The following is a 22,645-nucleotide window of genomic DNA, read 5'->3' as shown; positions in this document are numbered from 1 at the left end:
TGTGGGCTTGTCATGAAATGCTTTTATTGTACACATGGGATTGGTTTACTGTAAATAAGGAATGTTTGCCTGAAGCGTAATATTTTGTATAAAAAGGGCTGGCTGGCTTTGTAAGGGGAGCAGTCTCCTGAGAATATACACCGTGTTGTACTTCTAGGATATCTGTTACTGGCTGCAGTCAATAAATTTGATCTTTGAAGTCACCAAGAAGACTCTGCGTTTCTGTAGTCTGAGACAGGAGAACTCAAAGTCTTTGGGTGTGTCCCCTGGCACCGCTGGGTTCTTAAAAACCCAGTACTTCAGTTGGCGCCCAACGTTGGGCGATTTCAGCGGTACCGGTCCAAGCCAGAGGTTCGTGAGGAGCTTTGTGTGAAATTCTGGAGGAAGGCCAACCACTTCATCGACCTCTGTATGTCATCGTGGTCCGAAAGTCTTTGCTGCGAGGTTCCCCGCTTTCCAACGGCTACGAAGGACTGCTGCCCTGACTATCGTCCTGTCTTGGACCCTTTGATGATTTGTAGAGCGAGACGATAGACGAGTCTTCTTGTGACGTCATCGATACCTCAGTTAAGTATGAGTGGAGCGTCTCCCAGTCCTTAGTTTTGATTCTTGATTTTGGGTATCCCTTCGGGATCGCTTTGATTTGGAACTTGCAAGTACCAAAGCCGAGGGACTCGTGTATTCACGAGACTATCGTATTCGATAATCCTTTGAAGTTTGAAGCTAGACTAGTGAGCAAAGATGCCTGGTCTTAGCAGACTTGGAAATTTGTTTTGTCTTGGTTGTAGTAGGGATTCCCGATTGGAGGACTCGTGTCCGGTTCCTCCAATTGGAACTCCAACATATGAGCTCTACGTGAAGCACGGTGTATGCCCTATCACGTATAATGAAGTGTGGGTTAGGTACACAAGGAAAGACAGTGTCCTAAAGTGGCCCCAGTATGGTAGTTTTGACACCGAAGTCCTAGACAATTTAGAGGTTAAACTGTTTAAGAAGAAAGCCCGGCCGGCGATGTTTGACTCTTTCCGCCTATGGCGAAAGGAAGCCAAACAGAAAGAAATTAAATTAGCAAAGAAAAATAAAAGAGAAAAGGGTATTTCGATAATGCAAGCTGCTGTACAGTTTAAAGATAATGAAGAAGAACAGACAAGCGAGCAGTTGCACAGGCAACGTAAAATGGCGATTGATAAATGTTATCCAGTTTTGCCGCCTCTCGAGCAAAATGCAGCAAAAGAACTTGAAAAAGATCCTTTAATGTCGCATTTGTTGAGTTCGCCACCCCCCTATGCGCAGAGTGCTACAGCACCTCCGCAACCTTTAGTGGCACAACCACTGGTTGCGTTGCCTCCTGCTCCTCCACAGCCGCCAGCCCTTCTTCAGCTGGCTCCTACTTCTATGGTCCTGCCTCCTCAAGGGCCACTGACTTCGCTACCTGCTCCGCCTTTACCTCCTGCAACTCTTTCACCCGTTCTTGCTACCTCCTCTGCTACTGCTCCTACTTTGCCTTTTTCTCAATCCGCTTTATCTCCTGTCTTGTCAACTTCTCCTTCTGTTCGACAGAGAATGACTGATACTGTTGTTAACCTTCTATCTCCTTTCTTTGGGGCAGCAAGTATGACCCCTGTTTCAACACGCAAACAGTTGCGTAGTCAATTGCCTGATTCTAGAGAGAAGGAAGTATTGGATCATTTGGCGCATAAATGGGTTACAGACCCTGCAAGATATGAGTTAGAGTCTGTTATGGATGTCTTCCGCCAATGGGAAGCACCGAAGCAGAGATATGTTTTTGATAGAATGTGTGTTTTCCTTTGTGAAGAATTGGAGGAAAATGATTTGGAATCCAATCCGCCTGATTTGTGCCGTGTACGGTTCGAGTTTGCAAAAGGCTCAATTGTGGGTTCTGATATTGAGAAAGCAGTTGCGACATTGTTGTCGTTTAGGAGTGAGACTGTTTCTCAGCAGTTGTTTGGGCCTGATCTTTCTGTTAAGAGGAAAGTGAAACAATATCCCATGAGAGAAGTTCCTCCGGTATGGAAGGAAGCAGTTCAGGCTGATGCTGTTCGTGGTGTTTTAGCTGCACCGGCACATTTTCAGCGTGTTTGGGTACATGTTCCATGGAAGCGAGCTGAAGTTATGGCTCTTAAACAGACATTACCTGATCCCCGTAAAAACCCTGCAGGGTACTATAAGGAATTATCTCAGACTGCAGACTCATGTGTTATGAATTTAGCTGATATAGACATGTTGTTTGGGAATGTTGTTCCGCAGCCTTTGTGGGGATTGATTCGCCATACGGATCACGCACAGGAGTTAGGTGTCACATGGGCTAATATTAGCGCTGCGAATGACAGACAAGTTGGTGGTGCTAAACCTGAGCCTTTAGTAGCAGAACTCCCTGGTAGGATCGTTACGTACATGAAGACTTTAATGCCTGCGATGGGTGTAAATTGGGATAAATATTCTGCATGTAAGCAGAAGAAAGAGGAAACCGTGTCTGATTTCTTCACCAGGTTTGAAGAAACGTTTATCGACCACAGTGGTCAAGATATGAGTACAGAAGGTGGTCAACGGTTGTTCGTTGACAAATTTGTGCACAATTTGCTTCCCGAGTTGTGTAAGAAATTGAAAGATTCAGAGAGTTCTTGGGCTGTTTCCTCCTCAGCACAGATATTGGCTACTGCACAGTACTACGAAAACAGGGATAAAGATGAGAAGGATAGAGCAGACAAGAAAACGAAAGAGTTAAAAACGAAGGTTTTTTTGCAGCAAGCATATCCTCCTCGTAGTAATCAGCGCGATTTTCAGCAACCTCAGCAGTTTCAGAGAAACTCGCAAAGGTTCGAGTCTTCTCAACAGCGTTTTCCTGTAGGCCCTAATCAGTGTGCATATTGTAAAGAAGAGGGTCATTTTAAGAGTAATTGTCGGGCTCTGTTACAGCGTGCAAATGGTGTTTCTAATATGGGAGGTCGAGGTGTTCAACAAGCTCCTAGAGGTAGAGGACGTGGAAACTTCCCTCAGAACGCACGTCCCTTTCCTCCTCAAAATTCAATGAATAGTTTTGATCAGCAGAATAACGCGCCTGGTAGGACGACTCAGTACAATGCTGATGACTACTATGCAGAAGATGAGAATATGGAAGGTAATGATTGCTAGGACAGCCATAGACAAAGAGAGGGAGTTGTTTCAGTTCCAGTAGATCAGAGTGGACCTTATGTTGAGGTGATTACATTAGGTGTGTCAGAGCCTTTTCTGTTGGATACTGGTGCTACAAAGAGTTCTATTATGCACTCTAAACTCCCTGGCGCACCTTTGTCTGGCGAGATGAATGTTTCGGTAGGTTTTTCTGGCGCCCCGGTTAGGAACCCGATTTCTAGTCCTATGTCCCTTTCTGTTGGACCTTGTGAATTCGAAGCACCCCTTATTCTGACGACAGGTTGTGGAGAGAACTTGTTAGGATTGGATCTGTTGAAAAGATTGTATGCGACGTTGTATTGTTCCCCTTCGGGAGTACAACTTACACTGGGTAAGAGAGTGGTCTCCCCGATGTATTTGTCGAAGGATAAACTTCCGACAGAATTGTCTCTTCTTCCGGATATTCTTTGGGCTACTGGTCCTAATGATGTGGGTCTTTTGGAAATACCGCCATATGTTGTGACATTGAAAGCCAATGTTAAAATGCCACGCATTCCCCAATACAAGATCTCTAGTGAAGGTGAAAAGGCGTTGCTAGCGATCATTTATGATTTGATTGAAAAATATGTAATTGAAGAAACTAGAGGTAACGTTTGCAATAGTCCTGTTCTGCCTGTTTTAAAGCGTGCTGACCCTTCTCAGCCACGTGTCTACAGGTTTGTGATCGATCTTAGAGAGGTGAATAAAATCGTTGTGCCACAATTTCCAGTTGTTCCTGATATCACTGCCCTATTGACTATGATTCCAGCTTCCGCAACTTGGTTCTCGGTGATTGACTTGAAGAATGCTTTCTTCAGCATCCCGATTGCCGAGGAGAGCAGGGATATTTTCGGCTTCTGTCTAGGAGGTTGAAGCTTCCGGTTTAAACGCGCTCCCCAAGGCTACTGTGAAAGTCCATCGATATATAGTCAGGCTTTAAAAACACAGCTTGATACGATTGTTTTCCCTGATGGCGCTACCCTTATTCAGTACGTCGATGATTTATTAGTCGCTGCAGATACTGAGGAAATTTGTAAAGAAGCCACATTGGTGTTGTTGTGTCATTTGTCTGATTTACATCACAAAGTGTCTCTTTCGAAATTGCAATACTGTCGACAAGAAGTGACCTACTTAGGTCATCTCTTATCGAAGGAGGGAAGAAAACTGACCCCAGAAAGAATTCAGGCAATCGCAAAATTGAGTGTGCCAATGACACAGAGAGAAGTGCGTGCTTTCTTGGGTATTACATCATATTGCAGACAATGGATACCGAATTTTTCTTTACTGGCCAAACCTTTGGTAGCATTGACCTGTAAAGATACACCAAATCCCCTTCCGTGGTCTGAAGATTGTCAGAAGAGTTTTTCAGAATTGCGTGATGCATTGTGTTCGGCTCCTGTGTTGGGTACCCCCGACTACAGTAAGCCCTTTACGTTGTATGTCCACGAGAGAGAGGGATGTGCGTTGTCAGTGTTGACACAGTCTTTTGGGGACAAGCAACGTCCATGTGCATATTTCTCGTCGACTTTGGATCCGGTAGCTAGAGCGTTGCCGAGTTGCTTGAGAGCCACGGCGGCAGCAGCTGTTTCTATTCGACAGTCTGCTGGTTTAGTAATGAATAATACATTGATTGTAATGGTTCCACATGCAGTGGATACGTTATTGAATCGTACCAAGACACAGCACTTAACTAGTGCTAGGTTGTCGGGTTACGAATTGACCTTGTTAGCGAATTATGTACATATAAAGAGACGCAACACGTTGAATCCAGCCACGTTGTTGCCGATTTCAGTTGAGACAGAGAATGTCGAACAGCATGATTGTTTCCTTAGAACTGAGGAAGAAACGAAAGGGAGGATTGACCTTAGGGACACTCCTCTTTCAGAGAGTGATGGTACTTTGTGGGTGGATGGTTCGTGTTTTAAGCTTCCGAATGGTGATACGACTGCGGCATATGCTGTTACGACTTTGCATACGATTGTTGAAGCTGCACGTATCCCACATAACTCAGCGCAAGCAGCAGAGTTGATTGCATTGAGAAGAGCGTGTGTGTTGTCGAGAGGGAAACGAGTGACTGTGTACACAGACAGCCAGTATGCATTTGGTGTGGCTCATACTTTTGGACATCTATGGAAGGAGCGTGGGTTCTTGACTTCGCATGGCAGTAAGATCCAGCATGGTCAGTTGGTGAATGAACTTCTTGAATCACTTACTTTGCCATTGCAAATAGCGATTGTGAAATGCAGTGCCCATAAGAAAGTTACGGATGATGTTGGCCGCGGAAATGCGTTTGCAGATGAAGTTGCGAAAGAAACTGCGAGAAATGTGATGAGCCGAATGTATGTTGCAGGTCCAGCAAGATGGGTTCCAGAGAAGAGTATGTGTGAAGACACGATTGAGAGTGTGAAATCCATCCAAACTGAAGCTACAGAGAAAGAGTTGAGTAAATGGAGAGAAAGTAAGGGTAGATTGGATACAAATGGTTGTTGAACTGATTTGTCAGAGCATCAGAGATGGTTGTTGCCTGATGCGTATGTGCTTCCAGTAGTTATGATGGCTCATGGGATGGCACATATTAGTGTGAAAGGGATTTGCAAGTTGTTGGCTCCGGTTTGGCAGAATGCAGGAATTCCCAAATGTGCAGAGAATTTGGTTTAGAACTGTATAAGAACTGTATGGTGTGTTTGATGTACAATCATGGTAAGGGAATTCCAACACCAGCTGGTCATTTTGCTCCTCCTACGTATCCGTTCGAGGCTTTGCAGCTAGATTTCATCCACATGGAAAGATGCAACAACCTGAAGTATGTGTTAGTGGTCGTTTGCTCTTTTTCTAGATGGGTAGAAGCTTATCCTTTGAAGGACAATACTGCCTTGTCCACAGCGAAAGCCCTAATCAAAGAGTTCTTCCCTAGGTTTGGTTTGCCGAGAATTATCTGGAGTGACAATGGGAGTGAATTTGTGGGTCAAGTGATGAAGAGAGTATGCGAGGGATTAGGTATCCGGCAGAAGTTTCACGCTGCAAATCACCCCCAATCAGCTGGTTTAGTCGAGTGCTATAATGGCACCTTAAAATTAAAGTTGGCCAAAATTCAAGCGAGTTCTGGTTTGCAATGGCCAGATGCTTTGCCTTTAGCCCTTTGTCCACAAGAATGACTGTACATTCACGAATGGGTTTGAGTCGGTATGAGGTTGTGTTTGGTCGCCCGGCAAACATTTGGGGCGTACCAAGACCAACAAAGTTTAGTGATCTTGAATACCCTGTGTTGCTTGATTACTTGCACGAACTGCCGGCTAAACTGCGTGTCTTACATCAACAGGTTCACGATAGTTTGCCACGAACTTCCGAAGATCCAGGCCACGCCATTAAACCCGGTGATTGGATTTTCATCAAAAATTTTCAGCGGAGCAAGAACGATCAGCCCCGTTGGACAGGACCATATCTAGTTCTCCTGTCTACACGTTCTGCAGTTCGAGTGCAAGGCAAAAAGAACTGGATCCATGGTGTACATTGCAAACGGGCCCCGTTGCCCTTGCCGTACGACCGGTGGGTCCAGGAAGGACTCCCAGACTCTGAAACAGAAACTGTGCCACGATTTTTGCCATTCAGCGATGCCCGTTTGATTAGAACAAACTCTGAGAAAGAAAGTGACTATCTCTTGCAAGAAGCTGTGCCTCCTTCGAATCGATTGAACACTACTGAGCCTGAGCTTCTATTCAAGGAACAGACAATACCCGGGAGGAACCGCTATAATTTGCGACCAAGAGTCGTGGGACTAATAAATAAATAAAGTTTTTTTGTGATGTTTCTGTTTACAGGTTAACTCTCCTCCGAGAATCTACTCATTTTTGTTTTTCGAACCGCCATCCGGGTTCAGCTGTAAGGTCGCGGTTGCCCAAGTCTTTGGAGTGCAAGCTGAAGACACAAGGTCGATGGTTCTGGTTGGTCTAAGGGAGTTGCCCTGGACTGACAGAAGCATTCCTTAGCATAGAACACCCTACCACCGCGAGCAGCAAGGTTAGAGGATGGAGTTCTTCGAGATGGAGAGCCCTGTAGAGAAAATGAGCTTTAAAGATAAGATACGCAAACTGATCGCCCGGAAAAGATTTTTAATATTGTGCTTATTGATGTTACTGAGTTTAATGATATTTTTAATTGGTTATGTGACATTCTCTTTTAAAGCGACGTTTATTCCCACTGTGCAACCTACATCTCCACCTACAATTTCTTCTCATTCTTTTCACCCTCTGCCCGAACATGAAATAGTCAGAAGAATGGAATTTGCTAATAATTCCTTTATTCAGCTTTTGCACCAACACCAATTAGTTATAAACACAACGAATTGTTGGATTTGTGGTCTAATGCCCCACACGACCGATAAAGGTATTCCGTACTTGGTTTTGCCTTTCAGCATGAATGGTTCTATTTGGGCATACAGAACCATCTTCCTTTATGCCCATAGTGTCTATCCCCTACGTTCACCGAAAGACAGTCTGAAGAATAGTGCTTTAGCTAGAGGCATAGTCGATATGGTTAAGGGGACTAATGCAGTTGAGACTATTCCGAAGGACGAGAAAGAACCATATAGTGGTTGGGATGTTACTGGCTATGGAGTTAGTCTGAGTGTTAACCAGCGAGCGAAAAGTTCTCCACCGATCTGGATAGTGCCCCATCAGGGTCGCTATTGTCTGCAGGGTACTGGCAAAAATCCGAAAGCTCAGTTAGGGAAGAGTGTCTGCACTGAGACTTATGTATTTACATCTCAGACTTTCCCAGCATTTTTAGCTGCTAAGGGTACTTATTTTGTTTGCTACGACAAAGCGTACACATGGTTGCCCCCTGACTTTTCGGGCACATGTTTCGTTTCCTTCCTGTTGCCTCCCACTTTTACAGCTGCGGCAGATTACCATAAGTCGAGAGTTGCTAGAGGTGTTTTTAGCCAGGAAGACACTGCAGGGCAAGAGTTGGGAGATTTCTTTAAGGGTTTTCTGCCGTTCTGGGGACCGATGGCTAACAACCGGAATATTCGCCAGTTGACGAGAGTGGTTGAGTCCACCATAGTCGAAACTGTCGGTGCCCTTAGTAACTTGACTGCTGAGCTCCAGTCGGATAGACTTATGACACTTCAGAATAGAGTTGCTCTTGATGTCATACTTGCAGACCGAGGTGGAGTATGTAAACTGATCCAATCGAGCTGCTGAGTTTTCATTCCAGACAATGCTCCTTCAGTTTTCCAGGCCATTTCCAAGCTACATAAGATCTCCGATTCTATTCATATAGACAAAGGAGATTGGTCGTTGATGGGATGGTTTTGGGGATTGATATCCACTTGGGGATGGAAGATTTTGATGGTCATTGGGATGATTTTAGCTATCCTTTTTCTGTTCTGTCTCTGTGTACAGTGTGCTCCGGCTATATGTGGCTTTTGTGCTACTTTGTGTATGAGGAGACCTGTCCAGAGAGAGTTACTAAGTAATAGGATGATGCTACAGCAACATCTTGATGATCTGATGAATATAGACCTGGATTCAGACTAACGTGAGTTTAGGTTATTGCCTATGTAAGGGCAAAAGGAGGGGCTGTGGTTCCATGATTCCGAACCCGTTCCATAAAAGTGGTCATAACTAGACGGTTTTGGTGTCAGTGGAACGCAAATGACGAATGCGGCATGTACGAGAGTTTTCGTTCAAAACGGTCAAGCGAAACACTACGTATTCAGAGGTTTCGTTTGAACCCTCGGGTTCCATTTTGTGAACGGCAGCCATTTTGTGTGGTTGCCCTCACATAGGCCAATGACTAAGGCCAAAACGAGTCTTAAGGACACGTACACCTTTGCTGACTTCTGTGTGACCTGGGCAAGCTAATTACACTGCCCGGAGTCAAACCTATTTGACCAGTTCCTCTCCCAGTGGCCGATCAAGATTGAGATCAAAGCACAACAGACCACAACCCGTTTATTGCACACAACTATGTCTAATCTTGCACACACCTGTCTCTGCTCCGTGCTTTATGACCTGCTTTACGATGAGGAGGTTCCCATTTTTATTAGGGGTCCGACCATCTATCTGATGAAGAGTGTTGGGTTTTGCCAAGTTATTGATGGTGGGCTGGACAAAGAAATGTGGGCTTGTCATGAAATGCTTTTATTGTACACATGGGATTGGTTTACTGTAAATAAGGAATGTTTGCCTGAAGCGTAATATTTTGTATAAAAAGGGCTGGCTGGCTTTGTAAGGGGAGCAGTCTCCTGAGAATATACACCGTGTTGTACTTCTAGGATATCTGTTACTGGCTGCAGTTAATAAATTTGATCTTTGAAGTCACCAAGAAGACTCTGCGTTTCTGTAGTCTGAGACAGGAGAACTCGAAGTCTTTGGGTGTGTCCCCTGGCACCGCTGGGTTCTTAAAAACCCAGTACTTCAAAACCAGCAATGTTACTTACTGAATAGGTGGATGCTTAATAAATCCAGGAGATATCCACCCTCTGCAAATGAGCCATCTAGCAAAAGATGTGTGGAAAAAGACTTTATAGCATGACATTGTCCTGCTAATCTCCCACAATGAAGAGTTTGACAACACCAGAGTGGACAGCAGAAGTCTCGAATTCTTTTACAAGGGATAAATTCTCCAGGAAGACCTTGACCCCACCTTTTGATGGCAGGGGATTGCCAATCATAGGTGCCCTTTCCACTCTTCTTAAAATCATAGATGATCAGCTCGTAGGAGGCCTGGATCCCAAGGAGACAGCCTTATCTTGGACTCACCATGGGCATTTATACTTGTTTTCCCTTCTATGATCCTAAATTCCTTATGAAGATCATGGACATCCCTTAAGGTTTGTAATCCAGTGGCTGTTGCTAGGTGTGCACAGAAGTGCAGCAAGCCCAACATCCTCAAGCACATTCTTGTGGTTTAAAAGTCCTTTTGCCAAGTAATTGTCCCATACATTTTCTAAACAGGTGTAGGATCTGAAAAGACCCTCAGGAAATATTAGTCTACTTTCATGGTTTGTCAAGTGTGCCTGGCAGGACGTGAAAGTAACCAAGTGTGTCTGGCAGTAGTAAGATGCCCTGAGGACCTACATGAAGTAGGTGTGTCTGGTGTTCCCCAAGAAATCAGCTGGTTTGTCTGCTATTAGGTTAATTTTGAGAAACCACTGACACATGGTTCATTTTTCAACACAGGTTCCAATACAAAATGCTTAAAAGGGCAATTTCACATGGCCTATTATTTACCATAACATGTATCTATACGTCAACACTGTACTATGTTATGACAGTGAAACTACATGGAATGGACAGTGTTGAAAAAATAAAATAAGACAAAGCTCAGAATCTTAGACACCACAGTGGAGCTAAATATATTTTGGAGGCTTGAACCGTCTCTCGGGTTATAAATGTTTTACATGTTTTGACAGCAATCTGGTTACTCTAATCTTGCAGACTAGTGTTTAAGACAGTGCTAGTGTTTTTCCCCTGATACCACCTCTCCAAAAATGTATACCATAGGGAGTGTAATGATGCAGGGCCCTAGGCCCACATGGACTAATAATGAGTACACACAGACACAGTACTGGGATGGTAAAACTGGCCCAGGGCACGTGCGCCCGGCCCCTTTTATTGGCAGGGTCACATGTACAGTGACGCCTATGTTGGATGGGTGTGGGGTGGGGTGTAAGCCAGTCCTCTGGGAGTGGCTGGTGCATTACAACAACTAGACCAGTGATCAGCAGATCACTACATCCCTCCCAAACGTTATTCAGACCGGAAAGAAACAGAGTCCAACCTGGGGGAGAGAATAAACAAAAAAACTTCTGCTGAGTCTCTTTAGCTGCTTGCATAACAAAGACGATGGTACGACAGCAGCTGGGACTACCAGATCTATTGGCACAGTTCATTGGTGCTCTGCAGGTCCTGTCTTCTTTCGACTTGTGCATGGAAGTTGATATCACTGTCTTTCTCAGCATCGCTCTCATGGTGACGGAGCAGGTAGAGTGATGGAGGATCGGATCGATGTTACTTTTCACCAACTGGTCCTGGTTGTCGTGGCAGTCCCACACAGGAAGCATTGCGTCTCTCTAAGAAATGGTGGAGTAGTTGGAAAAACATCCCTCTCACTAGGATGCCCTTCTCGCAGGTGTTCCCCTTTCACGGGATTCCCCCGAAGACCCTCTTCACCAGGTTTCCACTGGACTGGGTGCACTTCACTGTGTTGCTCCGACGCAACCCTCAGGATATGTGGAGAAAGTGCTATGAGTCTCACCTTCACGTACTTAGCTATACCTGAAGGGTAGTTGTTTACTCCTGCCACTTCGCGCAAGATCTTCGTCTTCCTGGGACCTGCAGAGGAGCACCTGTAGACTCATCTCTCGTGGCGGGACCCGCTCTCAACGGTGTCCCTGAAGCCTTTGCCCCTGGGTCACTGCGGTCTGGTGTTGAGGGGTCGGATCCTCTTCTTCAGGACGTTTGAGCAGTATCACCTTCCAGTCTCACATGCGACCCCAAAGGTGGATGTTACAAATGGTCCAGCCTGCTCGCATCTCCAATCACCAGGTGTTCTGAAGACTCATGGATAGGTATTTTTTCCAAGTGCCACCAATGTTCTCAAGGCCCTGTGCTCTATGTCAGATGTTCTTGCACTTGTCACCTTTGCCTTTTGGTGTGCGAGTTGTCATCTCACACACTCCTCTCTTCTTGAGATTTTTCTTTGTGTCTTTTTGCGGTGGCGTTGTGCCATCCCATTTCCTCCTTCTTGTTCTTTCACTTCACAACATGGTCCAGTCCCATCTTCTTGCTCGTCTACACTGACCAGGCCTCTCTGTGTGACCTGCACTTCACACGGGTCACCCTGGTCCTGTCCTACCCCTAGGACAATGTATTCACTTCCTTCGGTGAACAGACCTGTTGTCGCGACCTTCTTCTTGTCAATACTCTTTCTCGGTCTTCATTCTTTTTTTCTAGGTCTTTCTTCTCTGACCTCTTCTTTGGTTACCGTCACTCTGACCTCTTCTCAGGTCACTGCTTCACCAACCTCTTCTCAGGTCGCTGCCGCACCGACCTCTTCTCAGGTCACCGCTTCTTGGACCTCTTCTCAGGTCGCATCTTGGACCTCTTCTCTGGTCTCTGCTTCTCCGGCCTCTTCTCAAGTCTTTGCTTCACTGACCTCTTCTTAGGTTGCTGCTTCACCGACCTCTTCTCTGTGTCTCTCTTAGGCGCGCTTCAGAGCGTGCCCTTCATTTGCTACTTAAGATTATTGCTGCTGCTGGTGCCTTGCACACCTGTTTTTTCAACCTGCAGCGCTCTTCTTACTTCACTGGTCGCACTTGCTGCGCATTCTCTTCAGTCTTTCACTCATGGGTCATTGTTCTGCTGTTGGTGTTGCTCACCCACTTATTTCACTTGTGGTGGCGTCCTTTCGCCACTGGGCGCCCCCCCTTGGCACTTGCATCAGTTTGGGCTAGATTGGGCTTCTCCCTCAATGGACCACCGTCTGTTCTCAGTTGCCTCTCTGCACCTAACCATTCTGAGCCAGAGTGTTCCTGTTCACGGTGTTCCAGGGCTATCTTTGACGCTGCTGCGGTGACCATTTATGGCCACAAGGCATCACCTCATTGTCCTCACCAGCCCTGGCAGCCTTTGTCCTCCCTGCTCCTTTCCGCACTCACTTGACACTACTAGCTATCTCTGGGTGCTCCACATCCTAGCCACATTAGTCTTGCGCACTGCAAACTACATTCTTCTCAGGCACATATTCTTTTTGTTGCCCTCCTCCTTTGAACATTCAGGAATAAGGGTCGCCCTCCCTACACACTTGGCCCGTTGACACAGCCTCAACTGGGCTGGCCCTTAACTTCATTTAAAAAAACACACTTCCACTCCACCTGGGGGTCTTTGCTGTTATTCCTTTAAATTTAGGCTCAGAGTTCCTTCACTGAGGTGTCCTACTGATGGCACTAGTATTTATCTACATTTCGTTTTTTTCCTTCTAGAGGGGAATTTGGTGCTTCACCCCTGGCACTGGTCATACGCTACAGCATTCAGTCTTCCTCCCTATGCTGCAGGCCTGTTATTATCACTGCAGTCTTTATTCTGACAGTGCGGTACCGCAAAATGGCCACCAGATGGCAGTGTTGCATTAATTCCAGCATTGGCCCAGGTTGTGTTTGTGACACCGAGGCCTCGTGCCGTCTCCACTCTTCCCCTGTGGGGATGCCGGTGGGTACCAAGACTCCACTTCGACCCGATCTGCTCGGGTCACCTCACACCAAGGCACTAACACAGTGCTTTAAATGGGCTAGTACTCACCGGTACTGAGTACCAGCACTTCTTAAATTTACCACTCCGAATACCGGCACTTCTCTACTGCCAAGGAGAGTACCGGTACTCATGAAAAGTTAGGCTCATTGGCTGAGAGTGCTAATGAGCAGGAGTGGAACGTGTCTGGTAGCGAAGGTGCCACTTCTGTAGCCCCAATCTGAGCCCCAGCTGATCTATTCAGCAGGGCTCATTTGAATAATGTCCACTGCTCACTATCCGGCTGTGCTTGACAGAGCAGGGTCAAGATTCATTTTACTTGCAAGTGTGCGCATGCGATTTTCAAAGTGCAATGCTTCAAGTAGTGAAAAGTCAGTGCAGGGTAATACTTTAAACATAGAAATTTAATCAGGGGCAAGGGCGGCGGATTCTCACACTTCCCGTACTTTCTCTCGATCGGATGGTTAATGCCCAGACAATGCGATCGAAGAGGCCCCTGGAGTGCTAATCGAACTGCCCAACTTCTGCCCCAGACTCACCACGCCATCGTGAGTCTCATAGCGGGAGCAGATGGCACAGACTGAGACACTGCAGCAGGGCTCGCTGTCTGACTCTCTGAAGAAGAGACAGGCTAGAGACCCACGCGGTTCCAGGCCAGCAGCTCCTCTCGGTGGATTGTTCTGACAGCTGTACAGAGATTCAGGTAAGTTAGATATTAATTTAATAATCTCCTGCTGCTGACATTTAAAATGTTACGAAAATGATTAGGAGGCTCCAGCACGGCATAGGGCCTTGCAAGTGGGCACCCTAGAGTTGTCTGTCTGTGCTGAAAATGTGCTACATTTTTTCTAAACTAGCAGTTTTGCTGATTTATTAGTAGTGCAAAGTGTTTAACATCCCGGCTTAACAGTGAACCCACAAAGCAGCACCCTTTATTTTCTCAGCACAGTTAGACTTTCTGTCAGAGATAAGTCATGTGATTATTGTTCCCGCTGGAGAGAGGTCAGAGTTTTCTCTACTGGCAGTTTTCACTCTCACCATTAAGTAGCGTAGAGGGTTAATATGCCTCCTTCAAAAAAGCATATTGTATTGTACTGTATTGTATGTGGATAGCTTAGTGAGTTGCTGTTTTTGTCACAGAGACCCCTTTGTTACATGTGGTTTGACCGCACCTGAAGCTGAGGTTGGGTTGGAGGGTGCTGGTTTGTTTTAGAAATTACATGATAGCTTCAAAAGAAACTTCTGCAGGGTTTGACTTCCTTGTTGCTCAAATGAGTGTGATTTCTCATATTTGTCTATTTCCATTGACTTCGTTCCATGATTTTGGTTGCAAGAAAGTGCCACTCTAAGTGTTACACATCTAGTTATTGCCTGACTCTTGTAAATCCACTGAATCTATGAAAATGTCACACATAAGCAATCTGAAACATTAGCAGCTATACTCAAATGGGTGTCATTTCGGATATTTATATGATTCCCTCGTCTTCATTGCTTAATTATGCTAGCGAGAAAGTGTCACTCATAGTCGTTGAAATGTCACTTATAATTACAATGAAAATATGAAAATGTCACACATAGCAATCTGAAACCTTGGCAGCTATGGGGTCCATTCAGGCCCCGTGCTGTCAACCACATTCACACTATCCTCTGCATTTGCGCAAACACAGGAATCATGGCAGTCCCCTGGTAGTGGCATTTAAAAGAGCCTTGGTGAAGAGTATAACATGGCTTTTAAGATACCGGAGTCTTTTGTGGATCTGCTTATGTTTGTGTGTTTGCCTGCATTTGTATGCCTGTCTTTTGTAAGAAAAAAACGAGAGAAAGAATCAAGACACTCTCAGGAGGTATTTTAAAAGAAATGGGTGGCACTTTGTGTGTACATGTCTGCTCAGCGACAAAGGTTCATAAATAACGTAGTAGGGAGGGTTGGTGGGTGAGTGAGTGAGTGGAAGCATGAGTGACCAAGGGTGGATGTACAGATGGATGAATGGATGGATGAGTGAATGGATGGATGGATAGATGGGTGAAAGAGGGTGGATGATTGGATAAAAGGGCGGATGATGGGTGGATAAGTGAAAGATTGGATGGATGAATGTAAATGTCCAGTATTTGTAAAGCTCGTACAATTACTCGAAGGTGTCAAGGCGCTGGGGGCTGTCGGGAAGATTAAGCGAGCTATTGCCCAGGGTAACATGGTACTGGGCTGATCTGCAGCCAGCACTGGGTATCGAACCGTGAGCCCCCCGGGTTACGGAGTCAGTTGCCCTGGCCACTGTGCCACACCTCTTCCACAATGAACGGGAGGGAGGATGGATGAAAGGGTGGACGATGGATGAGTGAAAGGAGGGATTGAGTGAAAGGGTGGATGGGATGAAAGCGTGGATGGTATAAAGGAGTGAAAGGGTTGATGTATAGATGAGCAAAAGGATTGATGGATGAGTGAGAGGGTGGATAAACAGATGGATGAGTGAAAGGATGAATGGATAGGTTTAAAGATGGATGGATGGATGGATAGGTTTGGATATGAAGGGTGGACAGACGGAATGGTGAAAAACTGAATGATGGATGAAAAACTGACTAGACGACAGAATGTAAAGAGTAAATGGTGAACATCAGCAGGTAGATGGTAGGATGAAAGCATGAATGGATAGATAGATGGAAGAGATAAGAAATATCTTCTGGGGAGGTCATGGTGATTTGCTTCATTTGCTTGGTGTCATAAGGGCTTTGGTTCGAAGTGGGGGTATTTTCAGTTTCTTCCTACTCACATTCTCAAAAATGTATAGTATTGTGCCAAACAACAGCACTTAACAGTATGGCATTAGGAAGGTGCAGCTATTGCAAAAAAAGGAAATGTTAACATATCATCGCATTTTTCTTTCATTTTGTATAATGAGTTAACCTGCTTTGTTTATATAAACACATTTATCATGTGTTTCGGTGTGTGCTGCAACTATTATAGAAGTCGTTAAGTATCATCATGTCTTGCCTTTAGCCCCGCCCCTAACCCCGCCCACTCACTACACCTCTAGCTCATTTTAATGAGTACCTGCACTTATTTTTTCCCATTTAAAGCACTGCACCAAGGTAGGTGATCTCTCTTCTTCTTTATTATTATTATTTGGCTCCATTGACACCCGCAACTACGGTGTGCCATTTCTATCGCTCCTCACTCTTGCCGGAAGCCTACTGCCTCTGCCGAGCTGAGCCATCCTTGGAGTCACTCACAGGGGCCGCGTGGATCTCGCACCATGCAGGCGTGGCCCAGCTTACAGGAGCTGTAGTAGAGCTGTAGTAGGCTCTCTTCACGGGACGTCCTCTCTCTGCAGAAATTAATCCAGTGGGTGCACCGTCCACTCCTTCCCGGTGGATTCAGGGTTCTTGCCCGTACTGGCTCTTCTGAGTTGGGTCCTCACCTAGTATTGGTGGGCCTCAACCCACATCCTGTGCCCCGCTGCACGGCCCTCTCGCAGCGCAGCCGATGGCCTTCGTCTTGCACCCACTCACAGCAGCTGATCAGGGGCAGCTTACAGAGTCCTGTGCCGGTACATAGCATCGGTATGCTTATGGTGCCTCTGTTGCACTTTGTCCTCACTTTGCGTTCCTGATGAGACGTGTCACATCCCCACGCAGGCTATCCTGATGCTCTGCCTTGGGCCCTGCAGCTCACCTCTGGCTCAGCGGGCAGTCGCCTTCGATGCACGTGAGCTCCGCTCCGCTCTCATGTCATTTGGTCCGCAGCATGCTGGTGTCGCGGAGCATGCCACTGGCTCCCTTACTCACCACGTAGTCACTCTTTCTTTTGTGTGCCACCACGCACTTGCGGGCACACCAGGTGCGGGGTGGGCTCCTGATCATCTTTCATGCCCAGGGCTCTTCACATGGCCCGCGGGCAATCAGGCGCTTTGTTCGCCTGCTGCAGGGGGTGCCCTCGACACGGGCAGCATTCTCCCCTTTAACCACATACAACAAGGCAGTTGCACACGCGGGCAGGTCCCGCTCATCGCCAATGTAATGGTACTGGGCCCTATGCCCTCATGCACTAATAATAAGTACACACAGACACAGTACTGTGATGGTAGAACTGGCCCAGGGCACGTGCGTCCGGCCCCTTTTATTGGCAGGGTCACATGTGCAGTGACGCCTGTGCTGGGTGGGTGTGGGGTGGGGTGTAAGCCAGCCCTCTGGAAGTGGCTGGTACATTACAACTACTAGACCAGTGATCAGCAGATCACTACAGGGAGGAGGGAACAGCCTGCGACATACATGCGACATTCACCAGGCATTCCTGCACTAGGCATCAAAGCATATGAAGGCTCACCTACAGCCTGGCCACTTTTAAACAAAAAATACTAGAAGTACATTATTGGCCATTTTAAATATGGAGACGGACCATTGAGGGGACTTCTATCACACTTAAGAGCTTCAGGATGAACAGACTGTACCAGATCATTCATTGCACAATGCCACTCCTGTTTGTGGTAGATAAAGGAGGAACCGATACACGATTTGCCCAAGATCACACAAGTGTCAGTAGGAACGGAGAGATTGGTGCCTTGTTTTCCTAGTAATAGAATCGGTTGGATAGCGCCTGAACAGGTACATCATGTTTACCATCAGCCAAAGATATACTATTCCTCATCTAGTCCGCCTCTTTCAATATTTTATGTTAGTACCAGTCCCGTCTGTAAAACACCTTGAAGCACCTTGACCGGAGCTCTGCAACAGAGCATATTTACCAAACTAATTTCTGCGCATGGCCTGGACCAACCAATCATTCTGTTCAGGTGAGTGCGTGTTTTACAGGCAATGTAGTATTCCTTTGTTTTTCCTCTGTGTTTCGCTTTGTACGAACGAGTTAAAACTCTGGAGCTATAGCGCCCTCTAGTGGATGTCCTACTAACAGTCGAAACCTGGTGAAAGTGGAGAAATCTTCAAAGGGTTGTTTGTCCCTGTATCATATACACTTTTAAGGCTGGTTGTGGGCGGGAAGGCAGTTTCTTGGTTCCCACTTGATAATCTATAAGGGCAGCTGCAGGAGCTACAACGAACAGTTTACAATAGAATCAGCGCTAAGCAAATTGAGCTGGGCTGCATTTTCTTCTGCAGTTCTTCATGAAAAGGAGGGGGGTCCTAAAACCTAAAATATCGCTTTTATTCCAAGGGAAAAGCCACTGAAGCAGATGGAATGATTCACAGGGGCACCAAGGCCACTCAACCCAATACAAACAGATCACCCTATATTATAAACTGCATTTAACATTTTTAATGTAGCGTTTCTAGGCAGCTTCTGAGCACTAATCGTTACTCATTAGCGAGGGGACACCAGGCAATGCCAGATGCAGTGCTGTGCCGGGACTGCACACTGCTAACAGCTGATGTTTTAATTGTAGGGTTCAGAGTACAGACTGCAGGTGCGCGCTATTGTATTGGTAAGAATACAATGTGAAATGTTTCCTACTTTATTTTTTAAAACAATGACAAATTCATTAGTTTTCTAAAAACATTGCCCCCATCCTTCCTTTCCCTGGAAATCAAAGCCCACTCTTGGGGGGCGGGAGGGTATGCGGGAGAGGTTGCGAAGATTTATGTTCACATTTTAACTGAATCAAAATTATTTTACAAAAGTTCTGTTATGAAGAGACAAAAGGTTTTATTCGACTTATAAAAGACCTGAACGCAATTTACATAAGTAAGTGTGCGCAGAAGAACATTTTTACCAGGGCACAAGTCCTAAAAAAAGAAGTGGGGGGACTAACCTAGTTAGACATCATGGCGCGTGACATCATGGCGTGTGACATCACACATGGCATCACATAAATTGACATCATAGAAAGTGGCATCACAAGCCACGACTTTACAGGAAGTGGCATCACAAGAAGTGACATCAGATCTAAAGCCTTCACATATATGTTTAGCAGGTCTATCATGTGTACGTTTGAGCGTATTGCAAGGATAATAGCACAGTGAGCTATGGAAGATGATATGTGACTTCTACACCTTGCAATCCTCTAGTTTTTTGCCACACATCCTGTACATTCATTTACACACTAAAATAATGTATTGTACATGTAATATGCATGTGTTGATGTAAAGGGCTCTGACACCCTGCATTGGGATGAGTAGGGCTATACAAGAAAAAATAGTGGTACTTAAATTATTCCAACGCCTCCTTAGTTGTAGTAAGCGCTGTATAACTGCAATTTGTTGTGTGTAAATACTAGGAAAGACCAACACATCTAACATTATTACAGTGCATGCATATCTCCTAAACAGGGACTGAACAAAGTGAAAAGCTGCCTCTCTTAAATATGTGTGAAGTGCTAACCTTTGTTTCTCCTACACTTCATTTACATCTAGGTTTGAAGCTCCTGACTGCTCCCAGCCAAGAGACTCACAAAAGGAGGCCTGATGACCCCTCAAATTCGACCTTTGTTATGGGCCCAACAGGATTCTTAAATAAGAAAGCCCCGTCCCCGCCTGCATGTTCTTGCTTGTTGCAGGTGGAAAGCAGACAATGTGCAGGCGCTGCTGAAAGTGTCCAGGTGTTTGGAAATTACACCGGGACGAGTTCAGCACATTATGCAGTGGGGCCCAAATTCTTGGCTGGGTGGATGGTTTTCACTCTGTGAAAATAGTAGGTGGTCGCCATCCACATGCGTGTACCCCAGACTCGTGCCCTGATTAACACACAGAACATGAGCAACATGGTCACGGTCCCAAAGTCAACCAAGATAGCCGTTTTGAACAACACCTCTCTCCCCATCGAAAATGACCATGTTTTTGGTGCCCTTCCCACAAGGCCGCTGGAATTATGTGGCAGGGGAGAACTAAATTATGCAGCAGAGTTGACTAAGGTATGCGCCAAGAAAAGCCACATTATGCAGCATATGTGCATTTTGTGATAGTATCACTTAATTATTTTGCCACTTTACACGTAGTAAGTAACACTGGCTGCTAAAATAATATTTCAACTTATTGGTACCAGGTTTACCCCTCAAATTCAGCAATAAGCGATTGAAAGATACCCAGTCACCCTTTGCAAAGGGCTTTCCAATTAGAAAGGACGCGGGTCACCATTTTGATCTGTTTAATCTAGAAACACATTTTTTGGTTAAATCTGCCAATTAGGCAGCAGCCAATGCAAGGTGCTTGGGTGCGGTGGACAAGGTGAGGAGCTCAGAGTGATGTTAATGTTAAATGTTAATTGGGATTATTATAGCGCATTATCACCCTCTGGTCTCTAAGCGCTTTGAGAGAAAGCCCAACCATGGCACCTCTGTAGAGTGTGCGCCCGGACTTGGCTTAGATTGTGCCCCAGGCTTCGGTAAAGAGGAGAGTTTTACATTTTTTTCTAAATGAGAGGAGGGCGGGCTCCTTACGGAGCCCTGCCGGCAGCTCATGCCAGAGTTGAGGGATCATTGTAGAGAAGGCCTTGCCCCCTTTCGAAGAGGTCGAGAAACGGGGCAGGCCAGAAAACCAGCAGCCGAGGACCGGAGGGACCGTCCTGGCATATAATTTACCAGGCGTTCCTTAATATATGCTGGGGCCTGACCATGGATGGCCTTGTGGGCTATACATAGCCCCTGGAATCTGGTTCTCTGCTTAACTGGTAGCCAGTGTAGCTGCTGCCATAGGAGGGTGGCGTGAGCTCGCCTTGGGAGCCTAAAAACCAGTCTAGCAGCGTTGTTCATGACTACCTGGAGTTTTGACAGCAGTTTTTCTGGGAGGCCCACAAACAGAGAATTCCCGTAATCTAAGCGAGAGATAATCAGTGCTGGTACTGCCATATGGAGTGCCGTGAATGAGAGAAGGCGGCCAGTTTTCGCAGCAATCTCAGCAGGCCCACGCATGTCCCCACCACGGTAGAAACCTGGTAGGACATGGAGAGTTTGGCATCAATTTTTATACCCAGACTCTTTACAACTGGGACGGGCTCTGGAGTGGAGACAAGTTTTTTTGGCCAAAAGAGGTCACTCCAAGGATTAGTATTCATGGTGATGGCCAGGACCTCGGATTTATCGGGGCTGATTTTGAGGTAGTTGACGGTCATCCAGTTAACTGTGAACTTTAGGATATTCTGCAGCCGTGCATGTCCCGTGGGGGAGTTGTCGATCTGGATGAGGATTCGAGTGTTGTCTGCGTAATTGAAGACTTGGCACTCCATACAGGATAATGCTGTCACCAAGGGCTGGAGGTAGGCATTGAAGAGGAGGAGGGGGATAATGCCAATCCCTGATGGATGCCGCACGTTAGCTCACCCGCATCAGATACCTGGTCAGCGAGTTGAATACTTTGAGAACGGCCTGACAGGAAGGACGCCAGCCATTGAAATGCTACCCCCTGGACTCCCAGCTCCCTGATTCGTGACAAGAGTAGGCCATGATTGACCGTATTGAATGCCATGGACAGGTCTAGGACAACCAGGGCACAAGACTTCTTGTTATCGGCCATCAGTCTGAGTTTGTCCAATACTGTCAGCATTACCAGTTCTGTGCTGTGGTGAGCCCTGAAACCGGCCTGTTTCATGTGAAAGAGCTGGTTGCTCCCTCAGTGGTGGGATAAGGTTTTCAGCACATGTTGTTCTAGCACCTCAGCCAGAAAAGGAATCTGGGAAATAGGCCTAATATTTTTGACATTCGTTGTATCTGCCCCATGTTTTTTCAGCAGGGGTATGACTCTCCCCTCTTTAAAGTTGGTCGGGACTTGGCCAGTGTCGAGGGACCGATTTAGTAGGTTTAGGACCTCGCTCTCCATCCCGGGGAGTGCCATGCGGAATACCCTAGGTGGGCAGGGGTCTGCTGGCACCCTGATTTGGTGCGGGCCCGTAAGAGGCTCAGAGAGTCATGATTTAATTTTGGGAAAGGAGGAGGGGGGTTTGTCATAGATGGGCAGTTTGGGATCAGCCACTGGAGGGATATGAACAGCGGGAGTATGATGAATGACCAACAGGAGGTCAGTGACTTTTTTGTAAAAAGTAGGACTGAAACTTGTTACAGTCTTCGGGATGGGACGGGGGTTTCTGTTCTTGCGACTGTCTCAGCTCCGTTAGGATCCGAAAGGTCTCCTTTTGTTTATTGTCGGCGGCCAGAATCCTCGATTCATAGTAGTCCGCCTTCCTGTCTATGATGGCTCTTTTGTAGGTAGCAAAAATGTCTTTGTATTCAGAGAGAGCACCTGGGTCATAAGCTTTGCGCCAGGCTCTCTCCAATTGGCGCAGT

Source organism: Lissotriton helveticus, chromosome 11 (genome assembly GCF_964261635.1).
Source record: "Lissotriton helveticus chromosome 11, aLisHel1.1, whole genome shotgun sequence".
Classification (NCBI taxonomy): domain Eukaryota; kingdom Metazoa; phylum Chordata; class Amphibia; order Caudata; family Salamandridae; genus Lissotriton; species Lissotriton helveticus.
Note: the sequence above shows the minus strand (reverse complement) of the source record.